This window comes from Oncorhynchus clarkii, chromosome 12, assembly GCF_045791955.1.
Source record: "Oncorhynchus clarkii lewisi isolate Uvic-CL-2024 chromosome 12, UVic_Ocla_1.0, whole genome shotgun sequence".
Classification (NCBI taxonomy): domain Eukaryota; kingdom Metazoa; phylum Chordata; class Actinopteri; order Salmoniformes; family Salmonidae; genus Oncorhynchus; species Oncorhynchus clarkii.
This window is the reverse complement of record NC_092158.1, coordinates 35946740-35970608: the sequence shown is the minus strand read 5'-3', so window position 1 is coordinate 35970608 and position 23869 is coordinate 35946740. Positions and strand designations below refer to the sequence as shown.

At 42.1% G+C, this 23869-nt stretch overlaps 1 protein-coding gene across 10 annotated transcripts in view; it reads left to right on the top strand.

The window, feature by feature from the left end:
- LOC139423126 (protein FAM222B-like) overlaps positions 1–23869 on the top strand; it is a 73891-nt gene that overhangs the window by 26799 nt on the left and 23223 nt on the right. For 3 of the 10 annotated variants that reach the window (XM_071174800.1, XM_071174799.1, XM_071174804.1), the window contains exon 2: positions 10732–10798. The exons of 2 other annotated variants lie outside the window; for them this stretch is intronic. The gene's annotated coding sequence lies outside the window, so the exon portion shown is untranslated. Of the gene's footprint in view, positions 1–2757; positions 2858–10731; positions 10824–23869 lie in introns of those variants that run through there. 5 more of the 10 variants (XM_071174798.1, XM_071174797.1, XM_071174802.1 and 2 more) reach the window with 3 other exon arrangements.

Sequence of the window (23869 nt, the reverse complement as noted above, 5' to 3'; positions counted from 1 at the left end):
CTCTGCCACTTTCACATCATCATCAGACAAGGTGAGGATGTCTTTTATAATTTTTTTCAGGGTATTGTCTGTCAGGGCAGAGTATACAGTTGCCTGCTGCTCAAGATGGCGCTTCAACATGTCTTAAGTGGAGTTCCATCTTGTTGTGACATGGTGTATGAGCTTGTGGGTCGGTAGCTCTAGCATTTCTTGCTAGGTGTTAAGTACATGAGCGTTTGTTGTGCTTTGGTGGAAAAAGGAAACCACCTTCCTGATCTTCCCAAGGAGGCGGTCCATCTAGTTCACTGTGATTCCCCTTTGGGATGCTAAATTGATCACATGTGCAAAGCAAGCTATCTGTGGCCCCAGTCCAGCTTCTATCACTGCATTTACTTGGTTCTTGGCATTATCTGTGGTGTTTGGGATATTGCTATTGGGCCTCTCTAGCTCCCACTCTGCTACTGCTCCTAGCAGTACCTGCGCCGAATTTGTGCCTGTGTGACTCTCATAGAAGGGGCGTGTCTGTAGCACCGGACTTCATCTCCCACTCCTCCATCTCCCACTCCTGGTGTAGTGAGCAGTCACAGTCACGTAGCTTTCCGTTGCCCTGGAGGTCCACCCGTCTGTGGTGAGGGCAACAGAGGATGCCTTGGACAATTTGTCGACAATTTTGATATTTTCCTGTTCATAAAGATCTGGCATGATCTTCATACTGAGGTGGGTGTGCGAGGGGATTTTGTAGTGTGGCTCAAGCACTTTCACCATATTTTTAAACCCTTTGTTTTCCACAACAGAATATGGCCTTATGTCTGCAGCGATAAACGTCCCAATAGATTTGGTGATGGCTTTAGTCCGGTCTGATTCTGCAGCAAAGGGCTGCTTAAATGCCGCGGTGAGAAGTTTGTCTCTTAACTGAGTTGGCTCCCGCCACTGACACACCAGGGTGATGACGCTTTAAATGTGTGGCCATGCTCAATGTATTTCCATGATCATACAGCTTTCTTGTGACACATGCCTACACACCGTAATGGTGTTGTCCACCACCCTTCTTCCATCATCATATCTGACAGGGAAGCCAAAATACTCCCATACATGAGACTTAAATAAAGCAGGAGGCTTTTCCAGTTCTTCAGCTCCTCCGCTAGCTCCATGGCTGTCACTGCTCTTTTTTTTATTCTTTGCTTTTTGCAACGCGAGCATCCAGGATTGATTAGTTGGGATTCAACATGCCCCGTTCACGTGAACAGTACACACAACTGCTTTAAAAAAAATAATCAAATCAACCTTCAGGCTTCAAAGTATAACACAGCACACATCTGTCTTGTCTTTCTTTTCACTGCAACTCTCAAACGCATGAAGAAGGAAAGAAATTCTACAGATGAACTTTAAACAAGGCACACCTGTTAATTGAAATGCATTCCATGTGACTACCTCATCAAGTTGGTTGAGAGAATGCCAAGAGTGTGCAAAGCTGTCAATCAAGTCAAAAGGTGGCTGCTTTGAAGAATCTCAAACATAAAATATATTTTGATTTGTTGAGCACTTTTCTTTTTTTTGGTTACTACATGATTCCATATGTGTTATTTCTTAGTTTTGATGTCTTCAATATTATTCTACAATGTAGAAAATGGTAAAAAGAAAAGAAAAACCCTGGAATGAGTAGGTGTCCAAACTTTTGAATGGTACTGTATATACTGTGAATCGCCAATAAATTGGAACAAAATCTAGATTATTTTTAGGCCACATCCCCCAGCCCTAGGTTACAGTAAAGGTGTAAAGGTGGAGATCAAGTGATGACGGAGAAATAAGGGAATTGAGCTGGAAGAAAGTGTGATACTTGACATTAAGTTTTTTTACTTTACCTTTATTTAACTAGGCAAGTCAGTTAAGAACAAATTCTTATTTTCAATGATGGCCTAGGAAAGGTGGGTTAACTGCCTTGTTTAGGGGCAGAACAACAGATTTTTACCTTGTCAGCTCGGGGATTCGCTCTTGCAATCTTTTGGTTACTAGTCCAACGCTCTAACCACTAGGCTACCTGCCGCACCATGAACATCAAGCTGGCGGGGTTGAGACACAAGATGGATATATTACAATATAGATTTTTAATTTCTTTTTAATTAATCACAAGACTGAGTTGGCCTGGCTGGCTGTGATCCTGGTCGTGAGTTCAATGTCGGAGAATTTGTTTTCTGACAACTGTGAAAGTCTGAGAAAACAGCAGGTGATTTGTTGTAGGCCCTGCTTAGTTACTGAAATGTGACACTTGCTTAGATGTGGTTGGGTCAAAGGGTGTCTTTAGTTGAATTTCACCAGCCTTTTTGCTTTCCTGGTCTCAAATCCGTATCCTGGACATTGAGGAATGCTAATTTTGGTGTGCCATATATCAAATACCACATGTCCATTGGTCATCACTCCCGGGGTGAGAGACTGAGGTACTGTTCCACTATTGAGCTAAATCCTATCCACTATAATTTCTTAACAAGAACATAAACTGAGCGTGACCAAAACAACATTCTTCTGGTTTTTCGAGGTCAATGTTTTTGTTTACTCTTGTTTGAAGATAAGGCGCTGGCTGCGGAAAGTTTTGCATGAGAAGAATATTATTTATTTTTGCCCTTTGTAATCTTATCCCTGGATGTAATGAGAAGTATGAAAGAGCTTAGTATGTCATGGCTGTCGTGTTCTCAAGTGATAAAGCTGTTGGTTATCTGAGCCGACAGGGAGCTAGTGTTTCTGTGGGCCTGATTGAGCAGTCAGTGGCTCAGCCTGAGCCTCAGATCAGAGCAGTGCTGACCCAGCACTGACTGTAGGGCTGGGTGAGGGTGCAGCAGAGGCAAACTTGGCAGAGAGAGAGAGAGCGAGCTAGTCTAGTGAGGTGAGTGGTGGTCGGTGCTATTGCACTTTGCCGTAACCTGCTTAGTTTATCATCAGCAGCACCTCTCAATGGTATGTGTGGGTCCCATGTGGCTCGGTTGGTAGAGCATGGCGCATGCAACGCCAGGATTGTTGGTTCGATTCCCACAGGGGAACAGTACGAAAAAGTAAGAGCATCTATGCATCTCTGGATAAGAGTTAAATGACAAAAAATGTGTCTTCTTGTGTTCGAGAGAGCCAATCAGAATATAGACCTTTATACAGCCTAACCCTCTGGTCCTGTTAGAGATCATTGTTGCTGATAGTGAATGGTACCACCATGCCTTGAGATTTGGAAATGGCCAGATGACGTTTTGTCGTAAAAAGGGCTTGGGTTTTTGTTGTGAAAGGGTGCCTGAAGACTAGGATAAATTGTGACCTTCACAGGGTAATCTCTTGCATGTCAGTCAATGGCTGTTTGTTTCCAAGTCAGAAAAAGTGGCAGATCCTTTCTCTATTTTTGCTGATCGCGACAGTCAGAGAGGCTTGCGGAGAGCAGCCATAGGAGCCAGGCTGGAGGAAATACAGCAATATAAAACTTGCAGTATTAGCAATGGTTGTCACTCAGTCAGAGCAGTAAAATCCAACTGTCACTTCTTGTTCGACCTCCACTTTAAACAAGTCCCTCCGCAGATGCACTGAGCTGAATTGCTATTCCAGACAGGCGTTGTGTTCTGTCTGACACCTGCATTGTCCAAACGCCAGTAACCAGTAACTGAGCCCTCTGTACACAGACTGGTGGATTTAGCAGCCAGCGTCTGTCTGCTCTGCACTGCATGCTGAATTGGGCTACTGCCTGAAATCAGCACCGGGGTGAAATGCACTACACTCGTTTTAATACCATATAGAGCATGTGTAAAACTCATTCCACGGAGGGCCGTGTGTCTGCGGGTTTTCACTTCACCCTTGTACTTGATTGATGAAATAAGGTCACTAATTAGTAAGGAACTCCCCTCACCTGGTTGTGTAGGTCAGTGGTTCCCATACTTAAAAAAAATGTTTTTAAAGGAACTTAGTCTGGCTTTAAATTTACTCTTGAAAGTTGTAATGCACAAGGTACAATTTCGAAATTGGGTAGTGCATCATCAGTTCCTCTTGTCATGTTAGTCATTGCATATCTTAGAGCTATTTATAACTTGTCAAAAATGTCCAGATCAACTAGCCCATGTCAGCTAATGTTTTTTTAGCCCATAGATACTGTTGTATTTTTTTTGTCACTTGTATAGAATTGCAAGAAAATTAGCTTTAAAACTGCTACATTTTCTTTGCACTCCGTGAGAAAATGGGTAGAATTGCAGGAATTAAGCTTTAAACCTGCAAAATTCTCTCCACCAATAAGAGTGGTGTGAACAGTTTGTGTCATGAACAGTGCTTGTACCCATAGAAATAGACGTGGCGTGCGAGCTTGCGCAGGTGGGGTGCGGGATGTTCCCCAATGCTGGAATAGGGGCCCAAGTTGAAAAATAACCTCTGGTCTAGGTCTCAATTGAAATAAAAAAAACCTTGGCCCTCCATGGAATGAGTTTGACACCCCTGCTATAGAGGTAGTAAACAAGGGTAGTGCTCAGCTCAATCCAGTTTAGCATATGTCTGTTTTTGTCCTCCTCAGCTGGCTGCATTTCCTGGAGTGTGTGTGTGTGTACAGTGCAGGGCTGATGATGGTGTTTCTGCAGGAGGGAGTTTGGCTGGCTGTAATCACAGTTCATAGGTGGTCAGTGTTGATTTAGTCCACTAGGTTAGGCAGTATGACATGAATACCAGAGAATCCAGCCAGGGAAATCACCCAGGGAACTACGGCAGTCAATATTCAATTTATTCTGAATCAAGTCACGGCAAGCAATCGGATGTGTTCAAGTATTGTCATTTCCATATTAGAACGTGTTTAGGTCATACGCCTTCTCTTCCCAGGAGTTGAGCATAAAAATGCATTATGTGATGTGCAGTCTCAATCTGCCACGCTATTTTAGTCTTTTACTGGAGTTGTTTTGCTTATGAGAAGGTTAGGCTAGGCTGCATGTTCCTCACTAACCACCACACCTATGAGCTTTTTTTTATCAATGAATTATCTTTACAGATAGGACTATAAAGAGCACTGTTTTAACTAGAGGTCAACCGATTATGATTTTTCAACACCGATACCGAATATTGGAGGACCAAAAAAGCTGATGCCGATTAATCGGACGATTTATAAAAAATGTTTTAAATTTGTAATAATGACAATTACAACAATATTGGATGAACACTTACTTTAACTTAATATAATACATCAATAAAAATCTATTTAGTCTCAAATAAATAATGAAACATGTTCAATTTGGTTTAAATAATGCAAAAACAAAGTTTTGGAGAAGTAAAAGTGCAATATGTGCCATGTAAAAAAGCTAACGTTTGAGTTCCTTGCTCAGAACATGAGAACATATGAAAGTTGGTGGTTCCTTTTAACATGAGACTTCAATATTCCAAGGTAAGAGGTTTTAGGTTGTAGTTAATATAGTATTTATAAGACTATTTCTCTCTATACCATTTGTATTTCATATACCTTTGACTATTGGATGTTCTTATAGGCACAATAGTATTGCCAGTGTAACCGTATAGCTTCCGTCCCTCTCCTCGCTCGAACCAGGAACACACCGACAACAGCCACACTCAAAGCAGCATTACCCATCACACAAAAGCCACGGCCCTTGCAGAGGGGAATTTCTACTCCAAATTACAGAGCGCGTGACGTTTGAAACGCTATTAGCGCACACCCAGCTAATTAGCTAGCCATTTAACATCGGTTACACCAGCCATAGGCTTGAAGTCATAAACAGCGCTGTGCTTGCGAAGAGCTGCTGGCGAAAGTGCTGTTTGAAAGAATGCTTACGAGCCTGCTACTGTTTACCATCGCTCAGTCAGACTGCTCTATCAAATCAGACTTAATTATAACAGAATAACACACAGAAATACGAGCCTTTGGTCATTAATATGGTCGAATCCGCAAACTATCATTTCGAAAACAAAACGTTTATTTCAGTGAAATACGGAACCGTTCGGTATTTTATCTAACAGGTGGCATCCCTAAGTCTAAATATTCTTGTTACATTGCACAACCTTCAATGTTATGTCATAATTACGTAAAATTCTGGCAAATTAGTTCACAATGAGGCAGGCTGCCCAAACTGTTGCATTCGCGTAACAGGCAGGCTCCTCGTGGAGTGCAATGTAATCAGGTGGTTACGAGCATTGGACTAGTTAACTGTAAGGTTGCAAGATTGGATAACCCGAGCTGACAAGGTGAAAATCTGTCGTTCTGCCCCTGAACAAGACAGTTAATCCACCTTTCCTAGGCCGTCATTGAAAATAAGAATGTGTTCTTAACTGACTTGCCTAGTTAAATAAAGGTATAAAATGTATTTATAAAAAATTTCAAAATAAATCTGCAAAATATCGATTTCCGATTGTTATGAAAACTTGAAATCGTCCCTAATAGTTTTAACCTCCTAGCTTGGTCCTACATCCTTTGAAAAGGGCGTTTGCTTCCTGTTTTAGCAGCACAATGCCACCTGTATAGGGTTAAAATGGGGTCAGTGCTCTTGTAAGAGAGTGTCTTGTCAGTGACCTCCTTTATTGTGAGGATTTGGTTGCAATGGAGCTGCTGAGTGACACAGAACATGCCACAGGGAAGAAAAGCAGCATCCTCGTTTTGTTTGGACTCCCTTTGTCTGAAATCTTTCAGTGATCAATGATAGGCGGATCTCTTGCCATTTCCCTCCTTTTGTCTGCGGTTGTCAAGCTCTGGAGTGAATTATGAAATTGTCCATTACGTCCGGCTAATGTGTGTGTGTATATAGCCTCCATGTATTTCTATTACAGGGGTGGGGGGGGGGAGTTTACAAAGGATACATTGAATTGAAGCAAGAATGTTAACTTTTATCATGTAGTTGTGTAGCGGCTGCTGCACATCCTCTTTGTATTACTCACATTGTGAAAAATGGCCCCAGAACAGAAGTACTTTCACTTCATTCAGCTGCAGATTGCCATGGATTGAGATGGAGGCTTGCTGGAATTTGAAAGGCTGGAGCCACATTTTAAAGTGCTTGTGCAAGCCTGACTGAGTGTATACTGTGCTCAGTTTGTGTGTGTGTGCTCAGTCAAAGGGAATCACCCATCTTTCTGTATTTGACAATCCAGGGTTTCATTGCATGGGTTGGCCAGGCCATCGTGTCAGCTTTCTGTAATGAATCATAAATTACCCCCCTGCTCTCACCCCATCAGGAACCAGGGCCTGGCCCTCATTTATCAAGGTGCGTGCGCACAAAAAATACTCTAAACATTGTGTGCTCCAGGTTGGATAAATACAATTTTGAACTTTACTAGAAAGTGTGTATCTTCACCAAATCTCAAACTGTGCCCGCACAAAACTTCTAGTAGGTTGATCAACTGTATTGCAAGCAAATAGGCTTATTCTTACTTTGAGGGAAATGGCAGGTGTTTGATGCACAGGAATTATAACAATGGTAAGCTAATAAAATCATCAAAACGTAGGCCTAATGATAAAACGGATGCATTTGCCATTGGTAAGGGAAAATCGCACAGCAGCATGTCATTTAATGTATATTAACTTCTATAATAAAGGCTTAAATCATAATCATATTGAAGGAAATTTCCTTTTCTGACATAACTGCTTTTAAATTATTACCGCTACACAACAAAATGTCTAAATGTTAACAGTGAAGAGGTGACTTCAGGATGCTGGCCTTCTAGGCAGAGTTGCAAAGAAAAAGCCATATCTTAGACTGACATATAAAAAGTAAAGATTAAGATGGGCAAAATAACACAGACACTGGACATAGGAAAAAGTGTTAAGGACAGACAAATCTAAGTTTGAGGTGTTCGGATCACAAAGAAGAACATTGGTGAGACGCAGAAAAAATGAAAAGAGGCCAGAGGAGTGCTTGACGCCATCTGTCAAGCATGGTGGAGGCAATGTGATGGTCTGGGGGTGCTTTGGTGGTGGTAAAGTGGTAGATTTGTACAGGGTAAAAGTGATCTTGAAGGAAGGTGATCACTCCATTTTGCAACGCCATGCCATACATACCCTGTGGATGGTGCTTAATTGGAGCCAATTTCCTCCTACAACAGGACAATGATCCAAAGCACAGCTCCAAACTATGCACAAACTATTTAGGGAAGCAGTCAGCTGGTATTCTGTCTATAATGGAGTGGCCAGCACAGTCACCGGATCTCATCCCTATTGAGCTGTTGTGGGAGCAGCTTGACCGTATGGTACATAAGTGCCCATCAAGCCAATCCAACTTGTGGGAGGTGCTTCAGGAAGCATGGGGTAAAAATCGCTTCAGATTACCTCAACAAATGGACATCGAAAATGCGAAAGGTCTGCAAGGCTGTAATTGCTGTAAATGGAGGATTCTTTGAGCAAAGTTTGATGGACACCATTATTTATAACATTGTCAACACTATTGCCTATTCATTTTGCAACCCATTTCATGTATGTTTTCTTGGAAGACAAGGACATTTCTATGTGACCCCAAACTTTTGAATGGTTGTGTGTGTGTATAAACTCAGCAAAAAAAAGAAATGTCCTCTCACTGTCAACTGCATTTATTTTCAGCAAACTTAACATGTAAATATTTGTATGAACATTAAGATTCAACAACTGAGACATAAACAAAACAAGTTCCACAGACATGTGACTAACGGAAATGGAATAATCTGGTATGGCCACCAGCTGCATTAAGTACTGCAGTGCATCTCCTCCTCATGGACTGCACCAGATTTGCCAGTTCTTGCTGTGAGATGTTACCCCACTCTTCCACCAAGGCACCTGCAAGTTCCCGGACATTTCTGGGGGGAATGGCCCTAGCCCTCACCCTCTGATCCAACAGGTCCCAGACGTGCTCAATGGGATTGAGATCTGGGCTCTTCGCTGGCCATGGCAGAACACTGACATTCTTTTCTTGCAGCAAATCACGCACAGAAGGAGCAGTGTGGCTGGTGGCCTTGTCATGCTGGAGGGTCATGTCAGGATGAGCCTGCAGGAAGGGTACCACATGAGGAAGGAGGATGTCTTCCCTGTAAGGCACAGCGTTGAGATTGCCTGCAATGACAACAAGCTCAGTCCAATGATGCTGTCACACACCACCCCAGACCATGACGGACCCTCCACCTCCAAATCAATCCCGCTCCAGAGTACAGGCCTCGGTGTAACGCTCATTCCTTCAGACGATAAACGCAAATCCGACCACCGTGACTCGTCAGTGAAGAGCACTTTTTGCCAGTCCTCTCTGGTCCAGCGATGGTGGGTTTGTGCCCATAGGCAATGTTGTTGCCGGTGATGCCTGGTGAGGACCTGACTTACAACAGGCCTACAAGCCCCCAATCCAGCCTCTCTCAGCCTATTGCGGACAGTCCGAGCACTGAAGGAGGGATTGTGCGTTCTATGGTGTAACTCGGGCAGTTGTTGAAGGTGTTGTTACACGTGGTCTGCCACTGCGAGGTTGATCAGCTGTCCGTCCTGTCTCCCTGTAGCGCTGTCTTAGGCGTCTCACAGTACGGACATTGCCCTGGCCACATCTGCAGTCCCCATGCCACCTTGCAGCATGCCTAAGGCACGTTCACGCAGATGAGCAGGGACCATGGGCATCTTTCTTTTGGTGTTTTTCCAGAGTCAGTAGAAAGGCCTATTTAGTGTCCTAAGTTTTCATAACTGTGACCTTAATTGCCTACCGTCGGTAAGCTGTTAGTGTCTTAATGACCGTTCCACAGGTGCATGTTCATTAATTGTTTATGGTTCATTGAACAAGCATGGGAAACAGTGTTTAAACCCTTTACAATGAAGATCTGTGAAGTTATTTGGATTTTTACAAATAATCTTTGAAAGACGAGGTCCTGAAAAGAGGTTTATTTTTTTGCTGAGTGTGAGTGTGTATATATACATACAGTTGACGTTTACATAAACTTAGGTTGGAGTCATTAACTTGTTTTTCAACCACTCCACAAATTTCTTGTAACAAACTGTGGTTTTGGCAAGTTGGTTAGGACATCTACTTTGTAGACAAAACCTATTTCTTTCACTTATTTGCTGTGTTTCGTTGTTCAGTCGTTTCATTCTCTACCAGGATTTCTATGGAACACTGTTTGGGTCTTTGTGTGTCAAAAAATATGCACATCAAATGGGCTTGTTGACCAATCAGGACCTGAATATGACTGCATGTTACATATTTTAACATTAGTTATATGAAATACGAGTGATCGTGTAATGTCACAACGATCCATCGATACGTATGCTATGATGCTGGTAAAGTTGTCTTGCGCACCTTCAGTGCTGGTCTTAAATAAAGCTAGGTTGCTCATGGATGCAAACAATTTTCTTCCCCAGAAACAGCAAAACGGCAATCTGTTTTAGTGGCTATAGTTAGCTATCTAAAATTACACTAATTTATAAGACAGTTCTTATTTGTATTAATGGTGGTCAGACCCATCTATGTGAACTTTGTCTTTTGTTAGGCCTACTTTGTGTAAAGCATTGTTAGTCCCATTCCACTGTGTCTCTTTTTTTCCCCTTTTGTATAGAACGAGGAATTGGGCCTGACAGGCTCCTGTCCTATAGGGAGATCTCGATTTTTGCCAACCCACACCACTGACGCCATCATTAGGGTTTTGATCAACAGCAGTGCGAACACGGGGGGGGGGGGGGAAGACAGATCAGGAAAATGACTAACTACTGTGATGAGGCAGTTTAGCATAGCTTCCTGTAATGTCTGATTTTACCTCTTGTCAGGGGCTATTAAAGGAAGCTGGGTTAATCTTTCTGGAAATCTTCTTTCCACTCAGGGAGGAGTGCCTGCCTTAAATTCCGTACTACTCCCATGAAGCTGACAGGAACCATCATACCACTGTGGTATGTATGAGCTAATAAAATGAAGGTACTACTGACTTTCTATTGCTACTGTCTGTTGCTCTTCTTTGAACGAATGACCTGAATGACACCATGTACATATTACCTCGACTAACCCATACCCCTGCACATTAACTCAGTGCCAGTACCCTCTGTATATAGCCTCATTATTCTTATTTTGTTGCTTTTTTATTTAGTTAAATTGGTTTTATTTATTGTTGGTTAAGGGCTTATAGGTAAGCATTTCACTTTAAGTTCTACACCTGTTGTATTTGGCACATGTGACAAATACATTTTGATTTGATTGCTAGTGACAGCTGGTTTTGAAAGAACAACAAACCTGTCCTTTTTGGCTTCTTTAATTCCCCCGAATGGACTGTTTTACAGTGCTCTCTCTCTCAAACACACACACACTTTATCACCATATCACCACCCACATACGGCTGCATAATGAACTAATAGATTTAAATGCACAATTTGAGTTTTGGGGTTAATCAAACGTAGTTAAAAATTGTGTGAAGTGCTGAACCCATTCAACAGCCTGGGCCAGGCTTTTAGGGCAAAGGGCCATGCTTCCTAAGAGATTCCCACACACCCAGAACAACAAGATTTTTAATACCAGCAGCACTCCACTCACCTCTCTTCTTGTTAGATGAGGCACGCACAGTTAGATGGATGGATTAGCAAATGAATTGCAGACCCCTCTAAAGACCCCCTCAAACTCATTTGTCATTCAGTCTGCATCTGTAATTTGCACGCTTTGAGTTTGAGTAGCTGCATGTTTTTTCAAACAACTTTAACTTATCAAATGCCATCTTTTATTACGGTCAAAAACGATCTCATACCTCGACCTACACATTGTATAAGTTGTTTTTGTATGTATTTAACTGTGCAGTTTCCCTATCACCATTGTTTTTTCCTCCCCCATTATTCAGTGCTCTAGCTGAACGAACATACTAGCTGGGCCTTATCAGTGGCACTCCATATGGATGTCTAGTCTGTTGCTAAGGCCAGCAGGCTGTGTTAAGCCACCCTGCACCCTGCCTGACTCCTCACTAAATCACCTGTGTCACTGCCTGCTGCCTGCCTCTCCCATGTGACAGAGAGAGAGCAGAACAGGGTATAGCAGCTCAGCCATCCACACCCTGCCCTGAGGATTCCTTTACCCAGTACCACCCATCTCTCTCTTTCTCTGTCTCTCTGCAGTGTGTGGGGGGCCGATGGGTCTGCTCTTTAGAGACCCCAATTATCCCTGACTAGCAGACCTCCTGAAGGTGCAGAGGAAGTGCAGCTATGTCATGGCAGCTGGAATAGTGATGGGATGATTAGTGCAAGCCACGTCTCTCATTTCTGCTAAATAGTTCACATGAAATAACCACTTGTGCACATCAACAGCAGATTTACTTTATATAGACCTAGTACACACTGTCCTGTAGGCAGTGTGTACTATATAAGCTGTGTTGATATGATGATGTTGGTGTAGTGTTGACGTGATATTGAGGTGGTGGTGGTGTTCAGTTCATGTCAACTTGGATAAAGGTCATTTGTCCTCTGAGCTGCCCTGGTTGGGTCTGGGCTGTTCTAGCCAAGCCATAACTGAGAGATTAATTTATCATTAGGCTGCTCCATCCAAAGTCCCCTCCTTCATCAGCTCAAGTCGGCTATCTCAGCCTGACTGTTGCCTCCGGGCCTTATTGCAGGAGAAAGAGGGTCAATGTCGAAGAATGTGCGTTAATGTTGCGTTCAATTGCATAAACCTTTTGAGCGGGCCTCATCAGTCTTTAAACATTGGACAGCTAGGGGAAAGATGGCTATGTGAGTTAGGTAGTTTGAGAAGGCATGATGCAAGAGTGTGTGTGGCTCATTTTAACCATAACTGGTATACTCCTAGTTTTTTCGGGAATAATATCTCAATAAATATGAATACTTTTGTGACAATCGGGTATTTGCAATGCAGACCATGCTTCCTCCTCTCCCAGTGAGTGGCAAGGGCAGAGAGGTGCTGTCTTTGGGAGACAGACAGACTGGTATGCTTTGGCTATGACAGACAGACGGATGTAGTGAATAAATAGACTGTGTGGTATGCTTTGGCTTTGGACAGATGGATGGGCGGGCAGTGTGGTGTGCTTTGGCCGGGGCTGCTGCTCTGTGAGCCTGGGAGGGCCAGATGTTCCCATGCAGACACACGGGTGAGATGTTCGCCATGCAGGATAAGGGTCGGGAGCTAGCGCACTCTGCAGTGGGGGCACGCATGCATACGCACAAACGCACAAAGGACATGAAGGGATCCCAAATGTCTGCCACTTTCTTCCCCTGGCAACACACCTTTAGACACCCTGGCTCACAGAGAAGGATCTCTTTTATCCCAGACAGGCCCTGTGTTGATGTCAACATTGACATTGAGCTGACCTTACCTGCTGCTGTACATGGATAGAAAATATAATTGTTTGGGCTTTTGGGTTGTATCGACCAGGAAATCCAGCACATGGAGGGAAAGGGGCCTGGCATACAGGGAGGGCAGGGAAGGCTTAGTCTCTCACCACATTTTGGTGTGCATCTCTGTCTGTGTGTATTTAGGCTATATGTATAAGAGATCAGGATAGTTTAATGGCGCTGTGGATAAATGTTCCAAGCCAGACTGAGTGCGGCGTTGCTCTGCTCAGTTCTGTGGCTGGTTGTGTAACACTGCCTGTTTGCATGGTGGTTTGTGTGTGTTAAGCCCTTTTAGGATGATTTAATGGCCTTAGCTCTCCCACAGCTCAGACTACTGGAGCTGCAGTGAGCCTCCTCCTAAATCAAGCTGCCTTACACCCTGGTGCTGCTGCTGCTGACCTATGCTGGAGTCTCCTCTCGCGAGTGTGTCTGTCCTCAGAGCGAGGAACAGCTGCATTGATTTGGATCTGTTTGCTGAGCACTCAGGAGAAATGATAGCCGTTGAAACACCTGGAGAGGGGGGTGTTGGGAACCACTGTCCCACATGTGTACACACACAACCCCACCTCTGATTCCTATGTGAGGACAGTCTGGGATCCCAATCAGCAGCACTTTAAAAGCTTTCCTCTTTCTCCCTTTAATCACAGGCTCAATTTGTCACCAGCGTGTCCAATTTCTGATAAGCGCTTGAATGTGAGCGAGCGAGGCAGGGGAAGAGCAGCACAAAATGGATGCACCTGCTCATAAATGAAATCAAGCCACTCCATCTTCATTTCCCTATGCTGCTACGCTAGCCTGCCTGGAACAATGCTGTTGCGCATTAGCTCGGCTCTGTCCACACACAAACACAGGCTGGGTCTGAAATGGCACCCTCTTCCCTATATAGTGCACTACATTTGACCAGGGCCCATATAGTGCACTATATAGGAAATATGATGCCATTTCTACAGACACTGAGTCAAGCCCATTTGAGACTAAAACAAAATGGAGAGGGTGGAGTGCGCAGTCATGTGTTTGGGCTGCTGACAGGCCTTAAACTGTTTTTCACTAGTTTGACCAGTCAGATAACACACAACACTGGCATCTGTCCTGCTCTCCTCTCTCTGCCTGCCTGCTTGTGCAGTATGCACTCAATCACACACATTTTGAATCACGCTACACAGTACGCACACCTTTTATGTCACATTTTGACTCACTCATACAGTATCTCACACCCACCCTTCGAAGCACTCACAGCTCATACACACATTTTTGCTGGGAATGTTACCTTGGGCATACCTGTAATTCCATACATAAGTGGCTGTGTGGTAGGTTTCTCTGATGTAAGACCACACCACAGCTATGTGACACATTAGGGCTTCTGAAACCCTAGTGTCCCTTCGGGGTGCATCACAGCTTCCTGCTGCTTTACAACCCACATGATTCTCACATTTAACCCACCCTGCCAACCATGCACACTCCCTCTCTCTCTCTGTCCTGTAGTATTGGTCGATAAATGTATAGGGTTGCAAAATTCCCAGGTTTTCTAGAAATCCCAGTGTCAAGATTCATGGAATCGGAAATCTGTGAATCCTCCAACCAGGATTTCTGGAAAATTGCAATTATACTCCTGTTGTCTGGCTTGTACATGTGCAATCTACAGATAGAGAAATACTACATCTGCAGTTGTGCTTTTGGTAATTTCCATGTAAAAGGATCCATGTGCACCAACATGTGAATTCATAGGAGCATGTTAAATTGGGTGTCAAATGAAAGCTGAGCCTATATTTCTGAGAAATTAAGGCATATATATGTTTTTCAACCCTTTTCTGTCACTAAAAATGTGGAAGAAGCCAAGGCTTTGATTTCTGGTCAAACAGTTAGAAGATGGGTCTTAGAACACATCTACCAGAAAAGGTCTTAAAAGGTATTAGAAATGCATCAAAACAAAATCATGTTGAAGTAAAGACACCTGCCAACTAATAAACACTTATGTTTCATTTTGGAGAAATTGAAGAAACATTGCTTTGTGCCTTGAAATTCCATTACAAAAAACACCAAGATATTTTCTCATTTCTCTCCCTCATGAGAAGGGAGAATAATGAAAGTTCACAGAAGTAACAAGTTAAGATGGGCCTATCGATTAATTGGTGTTTTTACTGATACCAAATCGGTAACGGAATTTCTACAATCTTGATTGGCTACAATGGGAAATCATAGTAGTCACAAACCACAGTTGGGTTCACAAATTTGGACAGCACAGTACTAGGGATGGGCACGGTTATTCCAGTATCCGAACGGACGTTAGTATTCGATTTACTTGGGAGAGTATTCATTTTTTAATAGACCATTACATTCAATATTTTAATAAAACAACAGTTTTATGAGTTTGTGTGCCCCATAAAAATAAAATGTTGTTGTCGGTCAATCAAAGTGATGCTACAGTCAGCCTCCATTAGGGGTCGACCGATTAATCAGAATGGGCCATTTTAATTAGGGCGCCGGTATTTTGGGGCGCCGATTTTGCCGATTTTAATTTTTTTTTTTAAAGTCCTGTTTCGAGCCCAGGTAGGGGCGAGGAGAGGGACGGAAGCTATACTTACACTGGCAATACTGTAGTGCCTATAAGAACATCTAATAGTCAAAGGTATATGAAATACAAATGGTATAGAGAGAAATAGTCTTATAAATACTATATTAACTACAACCTAAAACCTCTTACCTTGGAATATTGAAGTCTCATATTAAAAGGAACCACCAACTTTCATATGTTCTCATGTTCTGAGCAAGGAACTCAAACGATAGCTTTTTTACATGGCACATATTGCACTTTTACTTCTCCAAAACTTTGTTTTTGCATTATTTAAACCAAATTGAACATGTTTCATTATTTATTTGAGGCTAAATTGATTTTTATTGATGTATTATATTAAGTTAAAATAAGTGTATTGTTGTAATTGTAATTGTAATTGTCATTATTACAAATAAAGAATTATAAAAAAGGTTGATTTTAATTGGTAACGGCTTTTTTTGGTCCTCCAATAATCGGTATCGAAAAATCATAATCGGTCGACCTCTAGTCTCCATGTGTAGGAAATGAAGTGGGATTTTTCTAATCAATGCAAAAATGGAATACAAATAGCAGAATTAAGTTGGCTAAATGTAGAGTAGGTTACAATGATCAACCTACGGAAGGCGGGGGGCAATTTCATAAATATTGATGCATCTCAACATAGAAGCCATTTGGGTGATTCGGTTGAGACTTGAGTGCATGACTTCACTCTGAGCCCTTGACAAAACACAAAACATGGCGGACAATTTCTCTCGCCTCGGATATGAAACTAGTAGTACCCACCAAATTCAATGACAGTTAAAATTTAAATACGAATCTGACATTCCCGCTCCCCAATAACATTGTCTCCGAGAACGGCTTGCTAGCTAGCTACAGTATTTGATTCATATCAGCCGCTTTCTTATTGAACAGCTCAGCTAGCTAGTGAAATGCTCATTTGCAATGCTAGCTAGCTACCGTTAGCTAGACTCGGGAGCTCATGTGGACATACTGTAGGCTTCAGGAGCCAGCCAGCTGTTTAGATATGATTGCACCATAATGCAACAACTGGCTACTAGTTTGTTTTCAGACAAATATTTTCAACTCGTCAACCTAGTTTATCCACTGGCCACTGCTTTTAGGAGGATAGCTAATTACTGAAATCTAGCTGGCTAGATCACTGGCCAGACAGTAGCCACTAACTAATCGTGGACACATGACCTATTCTTTGATACATTTGGATTAACTTGGTCATATCAAGCAACACAGACCATTTGTGGAATGGAAAAATAACAATTAGTGGACTCGTTTTTGTGAATGATCGGACAGTGAAAGTAAAATAGATTGGTAGCTAGCTGGTGATGCTTTTATTTATTATTTGGTGATCAAGCTTAAGCTGGGTTTCCCAAACGGCATGAGCTAGCTAAACAGATGGCTCTGTGGAGCATCTGTGTGACATCACCCGACTGGGGCTATGTCGACATTGCCCTCGCTTTCCTACGGAAAGACAATTCGCAACAGGTAGGTTCTTGTTTCATATAGAGTTGTTGTAGACATTGGATGTAGAGCACAGCGAAATAGCCTCAATTAACCTTTCTAGCTAGCTTCTTTACAACAATTTGATTCAGTCAAGAGGCACAAAAGTTTATTTTTAAGTATTACCCCTTTTTACTCCCCAATTTCGTGGTATACAATTGGTAGTTAGTCTTGTCTCATCGCTGCAACTCCCGTACGGACTCGGGAGAGGCGAAGGTCATCCTAAACACAAGCCTCACTGCTTCTTGACACAATGCCCACTTAACCCAGAAGCCAGCTGCACCAATGTGTTGGAGGAAACGCTGTCCACCTGGCGACTGTGTCGGCGTGCACTGCATCCGGCCCGCCACAGGAGTTGCTAGTGCGTGATGAGACAAGGACATCCCTGCCAGCCAAACCCTCCCCTAATCTGGACTACGCTGGGCCAATTGTGCACCACCCCATGGGTCTCCCAGTCGCGGCTGTCAGTGACAGGACCTGGACTCGAACCCAGAATCTCTAGTGACCACTGCACCACTCAGGAGGCCTGTGATAGACAAACTTGTTGCTGTTATCTAACTAGCGTGAGTCTGGCTACTTTCTCTCTCTCACACTCACTCTCACACTCACTCTCACACTCACTCTCACACTCACTCTCACACTCACTCACTCACTCACTCACTCAAAAATATATATATATTCAGAAACCTTTTAACTTTTTCCACATTTTGTTACGTTACAACCTTAATCTAAAATGGATTTTAAAAATTCTAATCCTCAGCAATCTACACATAATACCCCATAATAACAAAGCGAAAACGGGTGTTTAGAAATTTGTGCAAATGTCTTAAAAAATAAAAACATATCTTATTTACGTAAGTCTTCAGACCCTTTGCTATTAGACATGAAAATGAGCTCAGGTGCATCCTGTTTCAATTCATCATCTTTGACATGTTTCTACAACTTGATTGGAGTCCACCTGAGGTAAATTTCAATTGATTGGACATGATTTGGAAAGGCACACAAGTCTATATAAGGTCCCACAGTTGACAGTGCATGTCAGAGCAAAACCAAGCCATGAGCTCGAAGGAATTATCCGTGAAGCTCAGAGACAGGATTGTGTCGAGGCACAGATCTGGAAAAGGGTACCAAAACATTTCTGCAGCAATGGTCCCCAAGAACACAGTGGCCTCCATTCTTCAATGGAAGAAGGTTGGAACCACCAAGGTTCTTCCTAGAGCTGGCCGCCCGGCCAAACTGAGGAATCGGGGGAGAAGGGCCTTGGTCACGGAGGTGACCAAGAACCTGATGGTTACTCTGACAGAGCTCTAGTGTTCCTCTGTGGAGATGGGATAACCTTCCAGAAGGACAACCATCTCTGCAGCACTCCACTCCAGGAACTTTGAAGCTCTGTCAGTGACCATCGTGTCTTGGTGGTTCCAAACGTCTTCAATTTAAGAATGATGAATGTGTTCTCGGGGACCTTCAATGTTCCATACGTTTTTTTTTGTTTTTTTTTTGTCCCTTTCCCCAGATATGTGCCTCAACACAATCCAGTCTTGAAGCTCTACGTACAATTTCTTTCAACCTCATAGCTTGGTTTTTGCTCTGACATGCACTGTCAACTGTGGGACCTTATATAGACAGTTGTGTGCCTTTTCAAATCATGTCCAATCAATTGAATTTACCACAGGTGGACTCCAATCAAGTTGTAGAAACATCTCAAGGATGGTCAATGGAAACAGAATCTACCTGAGCTCAATTTCGAGTCTCATAACAAAGGGTCTGAATACTTATGTAAATAAGGTATTTCTGTTTAAAAAAAATAAACGTGCTAAACTGTTTAGACAGTTTTCTCTTTGTCATTATGGGGTAGCTGTATGCTGTGCACGTGTGATACATGATGACTAACGAAAATATACCCGCGCCAATTTAATTCCAGTAAATTATGCTGATTAACCTATAGACTGATAAGCATGACCTGTTAAATGTGTTTTCTGCAGCTAACCGATCAATGGTTAACCGTGAACATCCCTAGTACTGAACTGAACTCTACTGCTCTGTGCTGTACTGTACTGTACTCTACGGAGCTCTACTGTTCTGTACTTTGATGTCAAAACTTATGAAACATATGTCTATGATTGGTTCAGATTTGACCAACCAAATGTTATATTGTTGGGGCAGAGCTCATTAAAATAATAGCCAGTGTGTAGAATCATACCCCAATATACAAAAAAGCATATTTGTAACTTTTGTGTTCCTATTTGGGAAACATCACCATAAAGACATTCATATCCATAATTATGCATTTCTTTGTAGTGCAGATCAGGGACATATGATGAAATTCAGTTATCGGGTGTAAATCCACTTCACTTCAATAACCATTTTTCTTTTAAAATCAACGTCAATATGTCATGTCGTAGCTGACACCCCATTCTTTCTGCAGACATCGTTTAATCTTAAATTGGACCAGATATTAGTTTTTGGAAAATGTGGACACAAAAAAACAAGGAGATTTTACAGAAATTCTGTTACTGAACTTTGGATCTGCACAATTCTGCCAGGAAATGTGTTTTTGGAAAATGTTCAGTGTAAATTGTTATAAGTAGTCCTGTGCATGGACTTGTATGGTTTGTTAAACTTTGATTGGTTTTCGTTTAGCAAACATTATATTTCAGCTCAATTCCGTTATCGTGGAATTGCCCTTTTACAAACACTACATAGCTTGGTGTCAGACATCTCCACGTGATTGACTGGCTGCATTGTTGTCTCCTTTGATAAAGAGTAAAGCTCTTAGATTACATTGATGTGGGATTTAGAAAAGACAAAAGGGACAATGATGCTCTTGTATGAAGACGATAAGGCCTATCTCAGGGCTGTAGTATGGTTAGCCTACCCCTGAGGGTGTACTGCAGAGTAGGGTCTCTCCTCTAATGTGGCGTGCAAGTCGCTCTCCCTCAGTTATCAGTCATCCGCCATGTACCAATCTGTGTTTGAACAGATGCAGGCCAGGACTGCTCCAAACCTAACTGTCAAGTGTCACTCTTAATTGCAAAGCAGGAAGCGTAATGGCTACCACAGATCCTTGCCACGGCTGTTTTTATTAATATCCCCTGACTGATTAATTATAAAGGTTAGCGCTAGGTGTTTTTAACACTAGGTGTATTTAGAGTGTGACTAAAATCAAATGTAGGACTTTTAAATTGTGTGTTTTAAAACCTACAGCTCTGAATTGCTGCCCAGAGATCTCAATATGGTTTTTAATGCATGTCAGCCATTGGGGATTCTCTCCCTTTTTAAGGCAGGGTTTTTGTTCCTGGGGCCCCACCTTGGTGCAACTCATTATCAAGCTTTGATTATTTGATTCAGCTGTGTAGTGCTAGGGCAAAAACCAAGTGGGGGCCCAGGACCGAGTTTGGGAAACTCTGTTTTTATTGTAATGTATACAGGGCTCTCTTGTAAAATTTAAATGTTTTATCTCAATATGACTCCCTATTTAAATAAAGGTTAAATATAAATAAACGTTTGTTCGCCTAGCCGAGCAACACTTTTTAAAATGAGAGCCACTGATGGTTAATGACCGACAGAACACAACGGATTAGGGATGAGGGATCACCGTAGCCGCTAGCCAGTAAGCACAAACTATTCAACAATGAAAATGTTCTAAAACATAGTGCAACCATGCCATATTGCTCTCTTGAATAATGTAACAATTCACAAGCATTTTTTGCAGACAAAGGGTTTGTTTTCTCGTCTGTAGGCTACACTCATTACATTTTATCTTCAAGACAAAAGCAGAGTTACTGTAACAGAATGTCTTCATGAAGTAATGTTAGCCTATCAAATGTATTTTTAACCCTCTCTCACCAATATAAAAAGTAAAGTAGGCCTAACTTAGAACATTACAACAAACCAGGCTTAATTTGTATCGATATCATGAAAATCATGTGGTAAAAGCAAATTGCGATTGGAAACATGGGTATAAATGAATTCACCTTGACGAGCCTAGAAGTTCAGCATCCTGGGGTCGCCTCTTCACTGTTGACGTTGAGACTAGTGTTCTTGCGGGTACTATTTTAATGAAGCTGCCAGTTGAGGACTTGTGACGTGTCTGTTTCTCAAACTAGACACTAATGTACTTGTCCTCTTGCTCAGTTGTGCACCGGGGCCTCCCACTCCTCTTTCTATTCTGGTTAGAGACAGTTTGCGCTGTTCTGTGAAGGGAGTAGTACACTGTTGTACGAGATCTTCAGTTTCTTGGCAATTTCTCACATGGAATAGACTTTATTTCTCAGAACAAGAATTGACTGAGAAGAAAGTACTTTGCTCCTGGCCATTTTGAGCCTGTAATCGAACCCACAAATGCTGATGCTCCAGATACTCAAGTAGTCTAAAGAAGGCCAGTTTTATTGCTTCTTTAATCAGTACAACAGTTTTCAGCTGTGCTAACATAAGTGCAAAATGGTTTTCTAATGATCAATTTGGATTGGCTAACACAATGTGCCATTGAAACACGGGAGTGATGGTTGCTGATAATGGGCATCTGTATGCCTATGTAGATATTCCATAAAAAAAATCAGCTACAATAGTAATTTACAACATTAACAATGTCTACACTGAATTTCTGATCAATTTGATGTTATTTTACTGTGCAAAAAAAGTAATTTTTCTTTCTTTCTTTTTACCATTCCTCTTTACATAACTGTTTCAGTTCAGCAATATTCTTGGGATGTCAGGGGGTGAACTACTCTCGAGGTCATGCCACAGCATCTCAATCGTGTTGAGGTCAGGACTCGGACTGGACCATTTCAGAAGGCAAATTTTCTTCTGTTGAAGCCTTTGTGTTTTGGGTCGTCCTGTTCCATCACCCAACGTCTATTGAGCTTAAAATTGGCGGACAGATAGCCTAACATTCTCCTGCAAAATGTCTTGATAAATTTGGGAATTCAGTTTTACGTCAATGATGGCAAGCTGTCCAGGCCCTGAGGCAACAAAGCAGCCCCAAACCATGATGCTCCCTCCACCATACTTTACAATTGGGATGAGGTTTTGATGTTGGTGTGCTGTGACCTTTTTTTTCTGCACAGTGTTGTGTGTTCCTTCTAAACAACTCAACTGTAGTTTCATCTGTCCACAGAATATTTTGCCAGTAGCACTGTGGAACATCCAGGTGCACTTTTGCAAACGTCAGACATGCAGAAATGTTTTTTTTCGACAGCAGTGGCTTCTTACGTGGTGTCCTCCCATGAACACCATTCTTGTTTAGTGTTTTACGTATCGTAGACTCGTCAACAGAGATGTTAGCATGTTCCAGAGATATCTGTAAGTCTTTAGCTGACACTCTAGGATTCTTCTTAACCGCATTGAGCATTCTGCGCATCTTTGCAGGACGACCACTCCTAGGGAGAGTAGCAACAGTGCTGAACTTTCCATTTATAGACAATTTGTCTAACCGTGGAATGATGAACATCAAGGCTTTTAGAGATCCTTTTGTGACCCTTACCAGCTTTATGCAAGTCAACCATTCTTAATCTTAGGTCTTCTGAGATCTCTTTTATTCGAGGCATGGTTGACATCAGGCAATGCTTCTTGTGAATAGCAAACTCAATTTTTTTTGTGTGTTTTTTATTGGGTAAGGCAGCTCTAACCAACATCTTCAATATTGTCTCTGTGATTGGACTTCAGGTTAGCTGACTCCTGACTCCAATTAGCTTTTGGAGAAGTCATTAGCCTAGGGGTTCACATACTTTTTCCAACCTACACTGTGAATGTTAAAATTATGTATTCAATATAGACAAGAAAAATACAATCTGTGTGTTATAAGTTTAAGCACACTGTGTGTCTATTGTTTTGACCTAGATGAAGATCAGATCAAATTGAACTACAAATTTATGCAGAAATCTAGGTAACTCTTTCTTGCCACTGTGTGTGTCTCTCATATATTGTAACAGGCTGTTACTGCAATTTCAGGTAAAAACTCAAAAACAAGTATTAAATATTAGGAAAATGTCTATACATTTTACCTGTTACAAAAACATTGCTCTGCTATTACCATTTATACTGTAGGAGTGTTGGCTCAACGAGGCAGTTCTGTTTACACAGCCCTGCTTCAAAGGGGGCAACTGTCTGGCGAGTGTCGTGCTTCAACTCCGGAGGTAGCGGTCAAGATGTAGCAAGAATGCAGGTTTACATTTTAATAATATGTGTAGCTGACGGTATTTTTACGAAAAGTCTAAGTGTGAAGAGGCTCTTATTGTCTAAACCAGCTCTGAGTTGCTCTAGTCTCCCTTCTCTCTCCCTCATCACCACAGCAGCAATTTCTTTGTTTGATTTCTGAACTTTTCTGTTGCTTGTTTGGAAACAGTGCCATACTGGCTCTGTCTCCGTTTCTCCTTTTTCCATTCTCTGTGTCTCCCCCCTCCCTCACTCATTTTAAACATACACTGTACACAGTATTACACACACATTATTTTTTGTTGTAAAAAGCAGTCTGTGTTGATGAGGGCTGGCATCTCTATGGTTGAAAAATAAAAATGTCAGCCAGCCCAGCCTTGGACTACACACCTCAGAATCTGCTACAGTCATCAGGATCTCTT